We start from the raw sequence: 17,698 nt of genomic DNA on the forward strand, positions 1-17,698 counted from the left end.
AAGCCCTTCCCTGATCATCCTTTTAAAATAGCAACTGTTCCCCAACACCATCTTCCTACATCTCCTTCTGGCCCTGCCAAGGCCCTATTTTCCTCCTTAGTCCTTATCACCACGTGTTTTGCACTGTTATTTGTACATTTTCTTTTCACACATACTATAATATCAACTTCATTGTGTCAGGGATCTGGAACTTCCTTACTTACCTAAAACAAGGCATGGCACATAATAAGTTTCCCTCAATATTTGTTAAACAAATGTGATACCCTTTGAACCAGTCAGGTCCTTGGAGCTGGAGGTAAGATCCATTTCCCCATTTGGCTGCAGTGGGATGGGCAGGGTACTGAACAAAAGTGAGTTTATGTTAAGAGTAGATAGGTAGTGAGTGTTAGATAGGCAACTGACAGCCTCACTCTTAACCCCATTTCCTCACCAGCACCATCACCTATTGGCCTGGGGAACTTTGAAAAGACAGAGACTTTGGTCATAGTGAATCTTAAAGCGGTTTACTGGTTTCAGGTAAGCTTCCAAGGAGTCTTGGTATAAGGACCAGACTCATAGAAGCTTCTCTTCACAGATCCTAACATCCTAGCATCGTTTGGGGTAGAAGGGAAGATTACTGAGGTTATCAAGTCCACTGGCCTTTATTTAATCTTTTGCTACTTTAACATTTGGAACACTTGATATATTTTACCTGTATAATTCTGAGGAAGCAATCTACCTAAAGTTTACATAGTAATAAGAAGGGGCTTTATCCTGGAAATAATCAGGATAATCTAAAGCAGTTAGTTGAGCCAATAAAAGGAACTAAGGAAAGCCATTAGGTTGGTGTCTGGCTATTCACACTACTCCACTGAGGGAAGCCTTAGCAGAGTTTGGAGAAAAGCAGCAGGTGAGCTTATTCCTCGCATGTGGCATAATTCATAATATTCCTCATTGCATTCTGCTCTCGGAGTTCTTGAGAGTCGCAGGGGAGGAGAACACCAGGTCTCTCAGGCCTCCTTCCGGGGGGCCCTCCCTCAGAGAGGAGCCGATATACTCACTGCAGAGAGATACATGACAAGCACCTTGTGTATGCCAGTCCTGGAAACCCCTTCCCACTCTCATTCCCCCAATTTTTCTTTGTCCTTGCAAAGAAAACAAAGGGACTATGAGGTCTGTTTATCCGGAATCATTACAGGGCGACCACCCTGCGACACTGTGACCCAACCTAACCCAGGCTCAGAGTCTTCTTCCCACTTGGACCTATTCTGCCTAAATAATGCCTCTTACCCCACTTAGCTGTTGCTATCACTGCCTCTCCCAAGGCTCTGCTCCTTCAGGGGGCTACTTCCCTCCCAAACCAAAGACAACTCTGCTCAATTTCCTCCCCTGGATCCTCAAGCTGCTTCTTGAAGTTCTTTATGGCCTCTAGAACCAGCTCTTCTCAAAGCCATCCGCTGAGGAAACCCTAATTATAAGCAGTGTTTCCATTATTTATTTTCTTGTTCAAATTGTTCCACCTCTGGGCATTAAGAGTCCCTTCAGGTTAACTCCTCCTATGTCCTTACAGCAAGCATGCTTCCTTTTTTCCAGCACTTCCTTGTGCCGCAAGATGATCCTGGTTAATCTTGTGTTTTCCCTGCCCAACTCCTGGAATCAATCACTTCCTTATGAAGCTCTGGTTCCTTTTATTGAAGAACGGTGTTCAGAAACCAAGATCTGGACACCAGTCCTACTCTGCTATTGCAGTGCCATTGCTTCTTAGGCCCTCCCATCAGACAGAGCTAGGAAATACCTGTGTGTATACTAATCCATGCGTACACACATATCTGTATTTTTGTATCCATTTGTGTGTATGTGAGTGTGTGTGTGTGCGTGTGTGTGTGTGTGTGTGTGTGTGTGTGTGTATATATATATATATATATATATATGATCTCCAAGTCCATGAGTTTATACTGATACCTCCGATTCCAGGCCAACCTTATAGGTTTTAGTCTTCCCCCTTCCTCCAATAATGAGAAACCTGGTTTAATGTCTACTTTATTATTTATAAGTGAATATATGACCTCCTTTGTTCATCTCTAGTGTATACATGAAGTGTTTCAGGATTTCTAGCCCATGCCCCTGTTAGAAGCACGTTTACTAACTAGATTACAGCATTTGTATACAGTTATTTTTGTCTTTAGTCTTCCAGTATTCAGTCAGAATACCCTTTTACAAAGTTACTTAGGTTCACTCTTTTCTAGCAGTTAAGATTCTTGACTGAAGGCTTCTTCAAGCAACCTGTTCCCCTTCTCATAGGCATGGGACCCTTTATTCATGTACACATGACATTAGAGCATTGGGTTTTAATATAATGATCCCTTTTCTTCTAGAGAGCAGGCACATTTAAACACACTTCTGAGGTCCTACTTTTAGATCCTTAGCCTAAACAAGTGTCAAATATATATTGCACCAGATCTTTAAATGTCTTCTTTACAAGATTAAACCTCTTAATTAAAGATGGAGAATGGGCTTGAGTCTGAGTCTTGTCTATATTGCATTTATGCTTTATTATTTTTCTATACAATACTTTGGATGCCTGAGATGATCATTATAAATTTCTTTTTATTATTCTAAATTTGTATTATCCCCTTAAGTGGTATATTGGATTGCTATAGTTCACAACCTCCAGCCATAAAATACAAAGCAATAAAATCTTCTAATTAATGCACACATATGCAAAGTTTATAATTAAATGCAAAGCTATAATTGGACCCAGTTCCCCATCTTACACAAAATAGCAATAGCTGTGAACTAGGGGGGAAAAAGAGCTGGAATATTCAGCATTGAAGTTGAATGATTATTTACAGTAACTTAAAGAAAAAACATTATTCCAGATTTTAGAGAAAAGAAATAGCCATAAAACCAAGAAGGAAAAATTTGTCTCAATTTATCATTACACAGGAGGATAAGGTCTACTATACTCATGACACACCAAGGTGGGGGAAGACTAGCAAATTTATAGATGTGGTAGCTAAGGAAATAAGCTCATCTACTGACTATAAGCTGCCCACATATACTCCTACATACAGCCAACACACACACACACACACACACACACACACACACACACACACACAGACACTCCTCTAAGGGGAGCCTTAAATTCCCACTTCCTTTTGAGTTTTTGTCCTACATATTTCTATACATATATTATGTCTCTTGCTGCAAATGCAGTTGTTCTATATTTGACTACACGTTATCTCCAATCAAGATTTCAAATGACCCACAAATACACTTTTCACAAATAATTTGTTTCCAAATTCTAAAAAACTGAAAATAATAATTTAGGAGTTCTGAACTTTACATGAAATGGACAAAATCCCACATCATTATATTAATTTAGGACCTAACTGACCAAAGTTGCTTCACCCTTAGTCTTCTGATAGAACACAAACTGTCACCACCATCCCTACTGTTGTCAAAGCCAGATCCTGGAAATCATCTGTCATTCCTCACTCTCTCTGCCCTGGAGCACATTAATCCATCAATAAGTCCTATTAGTTCTATCTCCAAAATGCAGCATGAATTCTTCTACACCTTTCAGTCTCTACTGTCACAATCCTAATCTAGCCTACTAACAGTGATTAGTGGAACCACTGAGGTTGTCCCTTAACTGTTGTCCCAGTATCCATTTTACCCACCTTGAATCCATCCCCTGTACTGCAGTAAGTGAGTGATCTTCCACAAATATTAACTAATAATATTACTCCTTTGTTTAAAGAATGTTAAAAGTTTCCCATTTCCTTCTGGGGACTCATCTGGCCCCACGCTTCACCTCAGTCTCTGAACTCATGCCCATAACCATCCTTCAGTTCCATTCTGCCTTTACCCATCCCTCCCACTCTACACCTGGTTAGTTCCTACCCATCATTTATATTTCAACTCAAATGTCACTTCCTCTAAAAAATCCTCCCTAACCTCAGAGTAAGGCAGGGTACCTCTCATCTATTCTCAAAACACAATATGCTTTTTCTTCGTAACACTGATTATAGCTGAAATTCTACATTTGTTTCAAAAATTATTTAATTACTCTCCTTCTACCCCACTGGACTATCAAGAATTATGTCTACTTGGGGTCTCTCTAGCATCCTGAGCAACAAGGAGAGTGTCTGGCACTTAGTAGGTGGTCAATAAATATTTATTCAATGAATTCTGGAAAGAAAAGGAATAGCCTGAATATATAGAATTTTCACTTTTGTCTTCTTTATCAACTGTCAACAGCAGGTGAAATAAAAATCCTGTCAGTGCACATGAATCTCCTACTGTGATCCCTGAAGTACTGCTGAGCTCAAGACAGATGGAAACCCTGCAGCAGCCTCATAGAAGGGCTCTCAGGTATGACCTGCATACAAAGCAGAGAGCAGGAGAACACTCTAGGGCAGAAAGCCAGCAGCCTGTTGACATCCATAAAATACAAGGCCAGCTCTGGCTTTGACCCTCTCAGGTCCAGTAAAACATGGTACAGATGGAGAAAAGGAATGGGCTGATTTCTTGGAGTTATTCCAGAAAAACTGAAAATATGACCAATATTTGAATATATGACCATTTATCAGCCACTCTTATATGACCTAATAATGTGCGATCATCTTTTTAGTCTCAAAAAGCAGGAGACTAAATGTTTCAACGGTGATTTTTCTTCTTTCTGCCATTTCCAGGTGACATATTTTAGTAAGATATTTAGTAAAAAATAAGGGTAATGCCTTCTGATACTCTCTTTCCTTGCTCCCACAAAACTATCACATCCTGGCCTTGGAACATGGAGGCAGGAGAGTAACCCACCTGCAGAGGGGACACACCACCTCCAGGAAGGAGCCAAGAGCTCAGGAACGCTGGCCCAGGGTGTGCAATGAAGGCTTGCCTACTCTGGAATGGAGCAACATGCAGGAGTCTGGTCCCAAGGGCCTGGCTGACACCATGAGGGATCTCCAGGTGGCAGAATTTCTGGGCATCAGGTGGTGCCTGAGGTATGGACAGTGAAAGATGCTAGAGGCAGGACTGAATGCAAAGAAAAGGGATAGTGGGAACCAGGCTGGTAGAATCAAGGTCCATGGCCAAGCAAATGGTTCATGAATAGGGGGAGGGAGAGAATTGAGAAACAAAGAGGAAAAGGTGACCCCCTACCTTATCATGCTCACTTGCCCTTGAATCTTACTGAGATTCTACCTGCAGGCTCTTAATCAGTCATCTTCTGGTCTTTGTCCCTTGGATAAACCTGCCAGGAAAACCTCCTGAATCAATTCATCCATCTACCTCTCCTTTCACATACTTGGTCTGATGACTGTATAACTCAGGAGAAAATCCTCCTAACTGTGTAGAATGGTACAATTTCTAATTAACGAGCCCCCACACCCACCCCCAATCTGAGCTCCCGGTGCTCCTAGCCACCTTTCTCCAGATCCCGTCCAAAACTGTTAACATCTGAGCAGAGTCTTTTGAACTGTCTCCGCTCCCAACAAATCCCATTCCCACCTTGACTCTCAGCCAACTACTCCTTCTATTCTATGGAGAAAATAAAAGCCATAGGAAAAGAAACACCTCAACCTCCTCTCCCTACTTTTTGACCTGAAAAGGTGTCTGGATCATTGCTCTCTTCTTTTCCATGTCAGAAGGGGAGGTGGTTCTTCTGCTGCGGAAGGCGAAGTCCCCCCACCATGCGCTTAGGATCACATTTCATCCAAGTCCTCAAAGAGCCCTGCTCCATCGATTACGGCCTCCCTTCCCTTCCTCTGTCTTCAGCTTCTCCTGTGCTGCTCACTCTTGGCAGGTAAGTCTCTCCCTGCTTAAAAGAATTGTTATCCCTTTAATCCTTTCCTTCCCCACTTTCACAGGTGACTTAAAAGGCCTCTTTTATACTTAACGATTTGTACTTTGTCCCCTCTGATTCACCTGGCATAACTGAAACAGCTCTCACCAAATCAACAACAACCCAACGGACACTTTTCTGTCTCTGTTTCACTCACTGCCTCTGACACCATTGGCCACTTTCTCTTTTTGCAGCTGCTGTGATGCCGACCCTCAATCTCTCCATCCCTTTGTAGTCTCTCCTGCTGACTTCTCTTCTGCTCCCTTTCTCCTCTCAGCGTCACATATTACTTACAAGATCTCACCCACACCAGCCATCGCAAAACACTTACACACAGAGGACTTTCAAGTAGCAATACTGTTCTCCTTAGTTCCAGACCCCTCTGTCCACGAGTTTACTAAAAGCTTCTCTTTAGACAGCCCAGAACTATGTCTAACTCATCACATCCCAAACTGAATAAAGCTTCCTCACAAAAAGCATCTTGTCCCTGATGGCTTCTCAGTTCACCCCTAGTCACCCAAACCCAGAGCCTGAGAGGCCATCGAGATTCTTCCTATCCTTTGCCTTCATACCTAATCCTATTTATTGTCCCTCTTAAATACTTCTGCACAGCTCTACTCACATCCATCTCCACTTTCAATCCTATGGCTAGGCTCTGGTCATTACTTTCCTGAAATGTAGCACTGGACTCCTGATGTACTTCCTGTGTCTCCTCTGTTCCCCCTTAAATATATCCTAAAGAGTTCTCCTCTGCTTCCATCCCTTAAAATACATACTACAGGGACAATAACAAAACTTCCTAGCATGTCATACAAATGATTCTCAATCTAAAGAACACAATTACCACCCCTATTAATAAGTATGTTATTTGGGAATTAACAATACCTACTGCATAAGGGTCTTGTGAGGCATAAATGAGTTAGTACATATAAAATGGTCAGAAAAGCATCTCATACAAAGAGAGTACTCAGACAAATTAGAGAATATTCCAGAAAGAATTCAATAAATGTTCAATAGATAAATAAATAACTGAGACACTCAGCAGGGGATTTGGTGGTTTGCATCCCACCGTTCTGTAGGCACAGAAAACGAAATATGAGCACAGCAGACCTCAGATTCCAGGCTAAGGGGGAGGCAACTGCTAACATGATGCCAGTTAGAAGCCTCGGTGGTCCAAAGACCGCATTTCTGGGTTTTGCAGATCAATTTGGGATAAAAAAAAAAATCACATTAATTGTGAGATCTCTTTTTTGGTTTCTTATTTTTATTTCCTTTGGGGATGATTCATTTGCACGTTCTTCTTTGCTTGTTCAAGTCTTTGAAACCTTTAAGTATAGACACATACAGGGCAAGAACTATATTGCACACAGTGGAAACTCAACTTCCAACTGATGTTCCTTAGGTAACTGATGATGAGAAGATGATCAAATGATGACAGTGAAGATGCTAATAAACAGTTTCTTCTCCTCCCCACTTATATTACCTAAGCTTGTCAAAAGAAACCTCTAACCCCTGTAACCTTAAGGAAGATTTTACATAACAACACAATTGTTTTGCAGGGTCCCGGGTGGAAGATCCTGTCTCTGTCAGAGTCACTGAAATTTATGCTGCAATAGGATGTCTCTGTGCTCTTCCACATCAACCTCCAAGACACACCTGAACTTCCATTAATGCTCTGTCATTGTTACGTATCTAAACTAGGCCTGCAAGCTGTTTATGTGATTAGTATCCTCCACCATTTTTGGGCAGTGAGCTTCTCAAGTTTCAAATTTACCTCTTTCCAGTTGAAAGAAGGTCATTCTGTGTACCTGGATTTGGGGGGAAAAAACAAAGGGCTGGATGGAGGAAACTTCCTTTGTACAACTATGAGATATGATTAAAAAAAATACTTAATGTTCCCAAAACCTTTCACTGGGGCAGGATGCAGCCGCAACTTTCAACATGAAGACCACAAAACACTGCCAATAATGGAGAAACATATTTCACTTCAGTAATTACAGCCAGGAAAGTATGTTATTTTTAAGAGAAACTAGCTATTACATTTTAGATATTTTTATTCTTTTTACACTTTACGGTTCTAGGATTCAGAAAGGATCACATCACACAATTAAATTCTCTCTATAAATACACAAAGCAAATATAAGATGTTCAGTATGGTGCCTGGCACAGAATAATATAATACATGGTCATCATTGCTGTTGTTATTCTCATCATTTTGTTCATTATGTCCCATAGTCTACTAGGGATATGACCAGAAAAGAAAGCCAATCATAACTTTATCTTCTACTTAGGTGATATAAATATAGACAGATACAGATGACGGTCTTTTGCAGTCATCACATCACATTCACACAGTAGCCCTGTGAGGTAGGAAAGGTAACATAATTATCTTAATTTTACATATAAGGAAGGTGATCCTGAAAGCAGATCAACTCACCCCAGGGCAGTCAGTGGAAGGTTTGAGCATGCAATTCTGCTATTCAGACTCCTAGCTTCTTACTTTTTCTCTTTGCGGTTGAGAGGAGGGTGCAAAGGAGACCGGGGAACAGGGATGTGAGAGAGGTCAGGGGATGAGAGATAGTTATAAGGATGTTGTTTTTCCAGGTTACCTCTATCCCTCAACCAATACAAGGTATAGAGTTGTCAGTTGATGTCATTAGTGAGCGTAGCTTATGAAATTTCTCTCTTTACTTTGTTATCATCCCCATAAACTGATTGTAAATACACATTAGCCTACTTTCATGGTTTGTTGCTTCTTGCACCAGCGTGAAAAGTCGGAACACAGCACTATATCCTACAAAGGCTCAAACTTCTCTTTGAATTTATAATACTTGTTCTAAAGGAGAAGTGAGATTCTGACAATCATGGGTAGATTCCCCACCATGCTCCCTGGCTTCTTGGCTTGATAAGCTAGACCTTCAACAGTGCCAAGCATACGCTGACTGCCCTGGCTCACCCAAGGTATGCTGGAGGCCTTAGGAGACCATATGTTAGGCATCTGACATATGTTTAAAAAGGAGCTGGTCATATTTCTGAAGAGGTTTCCCATAATGTAGCTTCAGCAATGCTAGAACTAGCCCTGTAGCTCACCATGTTTAATTCATGCTTAATTACGTTTGAATCCGTGAACTTTCCCACGGAGTCTTCACAATTGCACTCCCGCCGTAGCAGTCTTACTTGCTGAATTTTTCTGTGGTTTCAGCACAAATGTCAGTGCCTTGTGAAGTTTCACAATTATGCTATTCACTGTCATTTCTCAACCAGCCATGAATCAACGTAATTTGATGATAGCTGCACAATTATGAAAATACTGTCAAGTAGACATCACCCATGTGAACCTAGTGCTAAGCATTATTGTAATGAACCCAGGAAAAAGTCATGAAACTCCTAGCCAGGCTGAACTTAACAGAACATGAAGTCATTTAACTTAATTGAAAGCGTTAGCAATGAGTGTTTCTACTTCAGCAACAGAAACTCCATACAAATTAGAGCTGCTTAGGGAAGGACTGCCTTCTGAGTTGCCTTCCACACAGAGATGACAAAACGACCAGATTTACCCTGGCATTTCATATTCATTCAGCCTCCCTCTCCAGGTACCATTTGATAATCTCTAACTACCATGTTTAAATCAAGTCCTACAAAGTTTCATATCAGAAGGTTGTGGAATCACAGCTGAAAGAAACTTCCAAGGTGACCTAATCCTTCACATTCATTTCACAGATGAGAAACTCAGACCCAGACTCTCCTAATATTACAGCTGTATAGTAGTAGCCTGGACCTGGAACTCAGGTTTTCTGACACCCTACCCAAGAAATAGTTTTAGACATGTACTAGAGCACATCTCAGAAATGGTAGCTGAGCATTACGAGTGAAGCCTGAAGCTTTGTTCCAACCTGAGCAATGGAACACCAACGGCTCAAGCTTTGTCTTCTTCTCCACTCAGATCAACCAACCCTACTACTCTGGCTTTATGCCTGAAAACCTCACCATCAGAAGTTCTTCTTTGGATTTAAACCATTGGGTTCCAAGGGGAATCTTGTTTAAATGGCAATAATGCATTAGACAGCAGAGGCTGTCCCCTGAAATGGCCCAAGAAAGTGTGGATTTCAAGTCAGCAATCAGGGCCTGAACGAGTGGGACAGAAGACAGATAATATTTGACAGAGGTAACTGATGCAATGGGATGAGGAAGGATACCCTGGGCTGGGTGCCTGGAATCTGAAGGTCTGGATAGTCAACATGCCTCTGAGGAGCAGAGTGAGTATTTATAATAAGTGGGGAAATGGAGGGAAAGAGACTGATAAAGAGCATTGGAGTAGGTGGCTGACTGATACCCACACACTAAGAACCCATGAATAATGACCAATGACCAGTACTTCCTTCTCTGGAGAAGAACTATATCTCCTAGCAGCATTTTACTTTTTCATCCCTTTCTTTCTCAGAAAAGGGAAGAAAATTTCTGCATCTCTCTTAGGCACTTTTGCCTAAGGTTTTCTCTAAGTATGTATTACATGCAGGTGTTCAATCCCTTAGCTAGAAAGACCATGGTTTGAGAAAATCTTCTGAGTTCAGGCAGCAAGGAGAAACCTCCCAAACAAACCACCCTCCTCCCATCCTTTTGCTACGAAGCTTCCTCTAGGCAGCCTTGGTCAGTTTTGAAGTCCACAAAATACAGGAAAAGAGCTGCAGCTATTGCCTAGCAGCATCTCTGCCTACCTCCCCTTTTCTCCACCTGCATACCTTATACATGTAGGCTGGACACAGTAGTTATGGTAACACTTAGGGCCTCTGGGACCAATCCTGCCCTGCTTTAAACTAGGTGACAATATAATAAGGTAGGCAATTCCCACAGTAGGTAATCTCCACTAGGGTTGAGATCCAGGTCATTTTCTGGTGTGTATAAGTGAATCCACCAGCGACGTCCTGTGCTAATCAATGAAAGTAGAGAGCAAAACCCAGAAACACAGGTCCTATTCTCAAGAGCTTCCAATCCAGTGCAGGAGAGAGAGCATCTGTGTAGAGAGATAGCCAACAAAAATAACAAGACCAGGCAAAGGGAGGAAAGGGCAGAGGAAGGGAATGCAGAAGAGGGAAGAGAAGAAGTAAATGGATGAAAGAGAAGGGCTGGGACGTGCATCTTTGGGTGGATGATGGTAACAGTTAAGTGAGCTCTGTGTCCCCAGCATAGTGCTGTGATACATACATTACCTTACTTGATGGCATTTGTGATTTTACATCTCCAGGAAGAAACTGCAATCATTAGTAGATTAGTACCTGTCTCCTAAGACTTACCTCTAGGAAGAGGAACTGAGCAAAAGTGCATCAATTACGGATGACAAAGCAAAGCTGGGGCCTGTGGTTTGACAGCAGTGAGTCAGTGGCCGGAACTCTGCCTTAAAGCTCCTTCCTCTGGGAACATTATCTGCCATTTTATCACCTTGGCTTTGAGTGTCTCCTAATATCTGGCACAGCACGCTGGACAGCACAGGTGCCCGATGTTCACGTGTGGGTTTGCCTTGGATTGTAACTTCTTGCATCCCGAGAGACCCTGCATTGTTGCCATTAGTGAGGGACCAAATCCTTACCCTTCGGTTTGTCAGCAATTCAAGTTTCCAGAGTGCTTGACAGATCCACACCCACTGTAGACCTTTGGCCGATCTATCCCGATACGCACAGCCATTAAAACTCTCCCTCCTGTTCCTCCACATGCCGGCCAGTTCCTCCAAGTGCCAAGTCACTCTCAGGTGCCAAGAGTGCAAGTGGAATTGAGAGATTAGTGATGCAGACGTGGTCCTAAAGTGGCGGGGGACAAAGGAACAGCAGCCCTTCATGCTGAAGACTTTTTCACCCAGAGCAGGCCAAGCTTTTGTCTGCCAGCTTGGAAAACGCTAGCCAGAACCCACCCTGGGCTTGCCAGGGTCAGAGATTCTATTGTGAAACGCTCTCTAGGCCCAGGGAAATAATTATTAACTGTGGCTTCCACAGGCTGGGATTATGCCAGGTGGAAAAAAACCTTGGAAAAAAACCTTGGACTTTAATATGCTCGATCTGAAATGTCAAATTGGGCCTAAATATTTCCTAGGGCTGTAAATTCTGCTTAAGGCATCAAGCCAAGCTGTTGACGCCTTAAGACCTTCTGTTCTCAACTCAGCCTTTCTTTTGCATTTCCGTGTTAATTAGAATTCTCTGCAAGAGAGAGAACAATTGTTCTGGCTATTATGTACTATCAACAGGCCATTTTCAAGCTTTTAGCCAAAATGCAGTGATTAGACCTCAGTTATCATGCCTTCTGGTTACTCTCACTTAGCCCTTCACACTTGCTGAGTAGACAACAGTCAATCATGTGGTTCTGAGACTCTGAACGTATTAGGCCTCCTTCCACTCTTAACCTCATTGCCTACAGAGCTCTGATGGGGGAGGGCCAAAGATGAGTCCTCCTGGGGCCAAAGCAGAAGGTAACTCACTTCCATAAAAGAGACAGAGAAAGCCCTTCAGAGGCTAGCGGAAAACAGGCCTGAAGCAACATCAGGCCACGCGAGGAAGCTGGTCACGACCAGGCCGGCAACGCGGACTATCAAGAACAAGGTGGGTGGGTTCGCATACAGCAGTAAAACGAGACCAGAGCAGAGGAGCACGCTTCGGCCTCTCCAGATGGAGACCCGCGGGCGCGCCGCGGGGCCAGCCTGACTCGTCACCCGCCATTCTTCGGCTATCAGGAGCGTGGTCAGCAGCCTGGGAGGTTACTAAAGCAACAACAAACGCAAAGTCATTGCCTCAGTCTTTCTCTTAGCTCCATCTACTCTTTGGAAGCCAGAGAATTATTTTCCCAGAGTAAAGAGGACCCGTGCAAACTAAGCTCTCGAGGAACAGCCAACATTTTATAAGGACGAGTCAGACTCCACATTTGATGTCTGGCTGCTGACAGCTCTCCAGGTGCCCCCATCTCCTTCCCCTGCCCCACATCCCAGCTAGCTGACGAGGAAGCCGTTGGCGCTCGCAGCCAAGTTCAAACCACACAAGCCACAGTCCAGAGGTGGGGAACCTCACCCCACCCCTCCCCGGCCACAGCTCCCTAAGCACCCTAGAATCTCGTTTCCCTTCTCAAGCCTTTTTCAGACCAGCTCTGGAGCCTGCTTTGTTCTCTCCAGAGAGCCTCATTATGTGAGTAATAAACATTTTTACACCTTCTTGATGCCTGTGTAATGTCATCACGACCACAGGTTACGTGGAGGTCCACCTGCCTCCCTGGATGGACCACAACGCCTTGTTCCAAATTCAGAAGAGCAAATATTTAAAAACTTGACTTGGGGGCTTCCCTGGTGGCGCAGTGGTTGAGAATCCGCCTGCCGATGCAGGGGACACGGGTTCGTGCCCCGGTCCGGGAAGATCCCACATGCCGCAGAGCGGCTGGGCCCGTGAGCCATGGCCGCTGAGCCTGCGCGTCCGGAGCCTGCGCTCTGCAATGGGAGAGGCCACAACAGTGAGAGGCCCGCGTACCACAAAAAAAAAAAAAAAAAAAAAAAAAAAAAAAAAAAAAAAAAAAAACTTGACTTGGGGAAATTGCCAAGATGTATTCTTAAGCATAGAAAGCAATTTGTAAAACAAGGGTTGTATTATTCCATTTCTATAAAAATAACTATTTGTATACCTATTTTATCTATAAACTAAAACCTGTTAAGCCTGGTCACTACTAGGTAGGGGAGTGGAGACTAGAAAGGGATTGAAAGGTTACCTTCTTTGTTTAATCTTTGCTTATATAAGGCTTGAATCACTCACCATAGATGTATTACACTGTTTGTCCATGGCACTACCAAAAATTAAAATAAATCAAAATATTGAGACTAAAATAATTTTTAAACAAATTTTAAAATAGTTTTACTCATCAGACCAGCAAAAACTTTTTAATGCGGATATCTCACGTTGATGAGGATGTGAGGAAACAGGCACTCCATGAATTGCCAGTAAGCCAGGGAGAAAACAGGTAGATAGATAGACAGATAGATAGGTAAATAGATACATAGATACATAGATAGATGATAGATAGATAGATAGTAGATTGAGAGATATAGATCTATAGATATATATGTGGCCTTAAAATGATCAAGTCCTTTGATCTAGTAATTTTATTTCTAGTGATCAATCCTAAGGAAAAAATTAGAGCTATGCATAGTAATTTATATAAAAGAACCCCTATCGCATTATTTTGCAAGTTAATTTTTATTTCTATCGATGGAATGTATGCACATAATTTAAACAGGAAGCGAGTTATAAGATTTATGGTGAACATAGCCACCCCTGACCCCCTATTTCCCATCTCAGAGCCGATTCCATAGATTCCATCTCTTTCCACTCTTCGATAGGTTTCTTCTGATGTGTAACTCGTATTTTAAAATAACATGCCGATCCTGCTACCTCTTGATTCATTAATTGTAGACATAATATACTGATCTTATTATGGTGGCTGAGACTTCAGCTCTCCTGCATCATCCATCCCCATCCCCACTCATCCTTACTTCCTGTCCCTTCCTCCTCCCAATATTATCTCACAATCTTTATTTTATATTATCATAGCTACATAAATACTGTACTGAGTCAAGAAGTGTGCTACAATTACATTTCCTTTCTTGTACAACATTTTTCCTAAAGTTAATAGTTTCTCCTTTTCTCTACAACGCCCCCTAATATTTTTCCAATGTTTAAATAGATGTTGATCTAAATCAAGTAGTCAGCTCCTCCTCCCAAGCACATCTAGGGCTTCCCTTTCTTCCTGCTCATTTTAGATGGATACCAAATTTTCTTGGTCTTCCTCTTTGTTTAGTCCCTCTGTCCCTTTGTTTAGTTCCTCTTTGTTTATTTTCCTTGAGCTCATCTTCCAGCTGCCTCCCAAGAAGGGAAGCAGGGAAGATCTATTTTTTTTTTTTTAAGTATTTTCATGTCTGGAAAATCTTTTATTATTTCTCTTATAATTTCCTCATCTTTGTCCTTATGTCTCTCTTACTAGTTTGATTTCAGACTTTCTGGATTGATTTTCTAATTTTCTTTTCTTTCTTCCATTTTCTGTCCCCTTTGGTTCTATTTTCTGAGAGTTCCTCAACTTCATCCTCTAGTCCTTTTATTGAATTGTGTATTCTACTATCATATTTCTAATTTTAAGGGCTCTTTCTAATCCGTTGATTTTTTTATAGCCTTTTGTTTGTTTTATAGATATAGTATCTTTTATTGCTCTGAAATATTAAATATAGATTTTTGTTTGTTTTCTTCTGCATTGTCTCTGTCCTTTATGGGACCTTTTTTTACTTGTTTGTTTGTTTTTCTCTTCAATGTTGGATGCATTCCTCAAATATATAGTGATCCTTGGCTGAACATTCACATTTAAGGCTGGCAATTTCAAAGTTGCTGATTAGAAGTGCAGCGTTCCCGAGTATGACTTGTCCATCAGTGAAGTGTGGTGCACGTGGGCATGACTTGTCCACTCATGAGCTAAACTGGTGATGTTTAGCTCTGAAGAAAACAAGGCTTTTGGTAAAAGAGAAATATCAGTATGTGGCAATCCCTTCTCTGGAAGAGTTGTGTTTCTTTAAAAATTCTCTAATCCCTCACTGGGAGCAGGGGAATTTTGTGAAGAGCCATCATAAAACTGACTCTTAGTGTTACCCAACCAAGCCTGGTTTCACTCGCAAGCACACCGTAAAGTCAATCTATTGACAGCGGGTTGTGGTGAAAGAAAGTGCAGTGTTTGTTATAAGGCGCCCCACCAAGAGCCCAGGACAACTAGTGCTCATAAAGCCCAAACTTCCCTATGGCTTTCAGCAAAGCATTTTTAAAGGCAAGATGAGGGAGGGGCATCCCAGGGTATGTGATTTGTGCACAATTCTCTGACTGGTTACTGATGGTGTCACAGGGGTTACCATTATCAATCCTTAGGCACCAGGAGGCCTGGGGGCTATGTGTTCATGGTTATCAAGTAATTAATTTCTTCTATTTGGTGGGGATTTTAGCATCTGTAAAACAACTCAGGAATTATGCATCAGATTCTAATGTCTAGGTACTTAAGAGAGGAGCTAAAGCAGAGGATGTGGGAGAGGGGTCTGCCCTGGGAAGACCCCATAGGGTCCTGTGTAGTTACATTTGCATTCTGGAAAAGCAGGGATTAGGAAGGACAGTGAACTGTGGAGGATTCCATAGATTAGTGCATTTTAATGGCCCTGCTTCCAGCTCTGTGCCCCACCCACTGCAAGTACTATGATGCCTAGTGTTACTAAGAGGGGGGAGACAGACAAATTGACAAAAGAGGGAGGTAAAGTATAGAGTCTGAAGGAGCTGATATGTTACTGGGATGGTATGCCATACTCCTCAGAATTCATGGGGCTGGAGACTTCTGCAAGACCAATGCAGTTTATTGATACTTAAGGTTTCCTAAAGATGAATCCTACTCTTAGGACTAACTCTGGCCAACATAAGGAGATAAAGTGTTGTAAGCTGGATAAAAAGTACCAAGCAGCAGCCTCCATAGAGCTATATTGCTAAAATAAATCTTCCTGCTAGCTGGTCTGAAGCTCGCTGTTTCTGTGTATTGAATTTCAGCCTATTTTTATAGTCATGCACTCCTATAAAGATGCTTATTACAGAATGCAAAGACCTGATTAGGAAGAGTAGCTACAGAAAATGAATTATGCAAAGAAAAGAGTTTGCATTCTTAATCAATATACTTGCTAACAAATATGCAGCAAAGAAACAACAGGCTAAGAGCCACTACCCTAGAAATAAATGCTTGTTATTCTAAGAAGAGTAGCATTTAGAAATAAACCACATCATTTGGCAAACTTATGTGAATGACATCCTACAACTCAAGCAGATGAAAAGCAATTGCTCTTGTGCCATCACTGGGAGGGAATGAAAAGTCTCTCTGCTCTCTTCCTAAACTCTTGGTTCAAGTTACACTCATGTCAGGATCAAGAAAAAACTCACTTCTACAGCTTCCTTGGTACCTTGCTCAAAGGGATAAGAAGAAGCTTCCAAAAGAAATGTTCAGAGATGGCTTTGAAATGATCAGGAGAATTTGGGGTCCCTAATACTAGTCTCTCCCACCTTGAGGGTAGTGATTTCTTACTATGGAAAACTGAAATTTTCCTTCACTGAACTTCTCTGTATATGTGAGAAGTCTTATACTACCCCAGGGAGGTAGGCTTAGTACAGTCTCCAGTGGACACTATATAGCAACTCAAATAGTTAATAGCTTTAATGCCACATATCTATCCATGCATATATCTACACATATCTACCAATGCCTATATATTATTAGTTACCATAAGTAGTTAAATATCCTATGAAATGTCCTCCAATCCTCAAGACTATAAATGGGTACTCCTACCGTATCCTGATATGTATACTTACTCAATCTTAGCAGTTATAATTGCCTGTTGATACATCTATGTCCCTTCCAGACTCTTAGTTATGAAGCCATGCATGGGGCATCATCCAGCATTACATACCCTGCCCAATGCCTAGCACAGTGCTGGGTACATAGCAGATGCTCCTGCTGCATGAAGGAGTAACTTACTATGTCTTTAGTAAAAGCTCTTCATAATCCTTGCCTCACTTCTCATTTCAGCTTCTAAGTAATTGAGAGGTGGATATGGAGGTACAAGGGGAGAAAGTGTGGAAAAGGATCAAATCGTCAAATGAATTCGACTCTTCACACATCTACACCTGTTTTTGGAACTCGAATTTTGAAAACCACAACTCCACCTAATTAAATGTTTTGAAAGAATGTAAGCTGATGCAATCACCTTAGTAAACAGTTTAGCACTATCCTTTAAAGTTGAATTAACATAGTCTACAACCCAGCAATTCTATTCCTACACTCTTTAAG

This window comes from Kogia breviceps, chromosome 16 (genome assembly GCF_026419965.1).
Source record: "Kogia breviceps isolate mKogBre1 chromosome 16, mKogBre1 haplotype 1, whole genome shotgun sequence".
NCBI lineage: Eukaryota > Metazoa > Chordata > Mammalia > Artiodactyla > Physeteridae > Kogia > Kogia breviceps.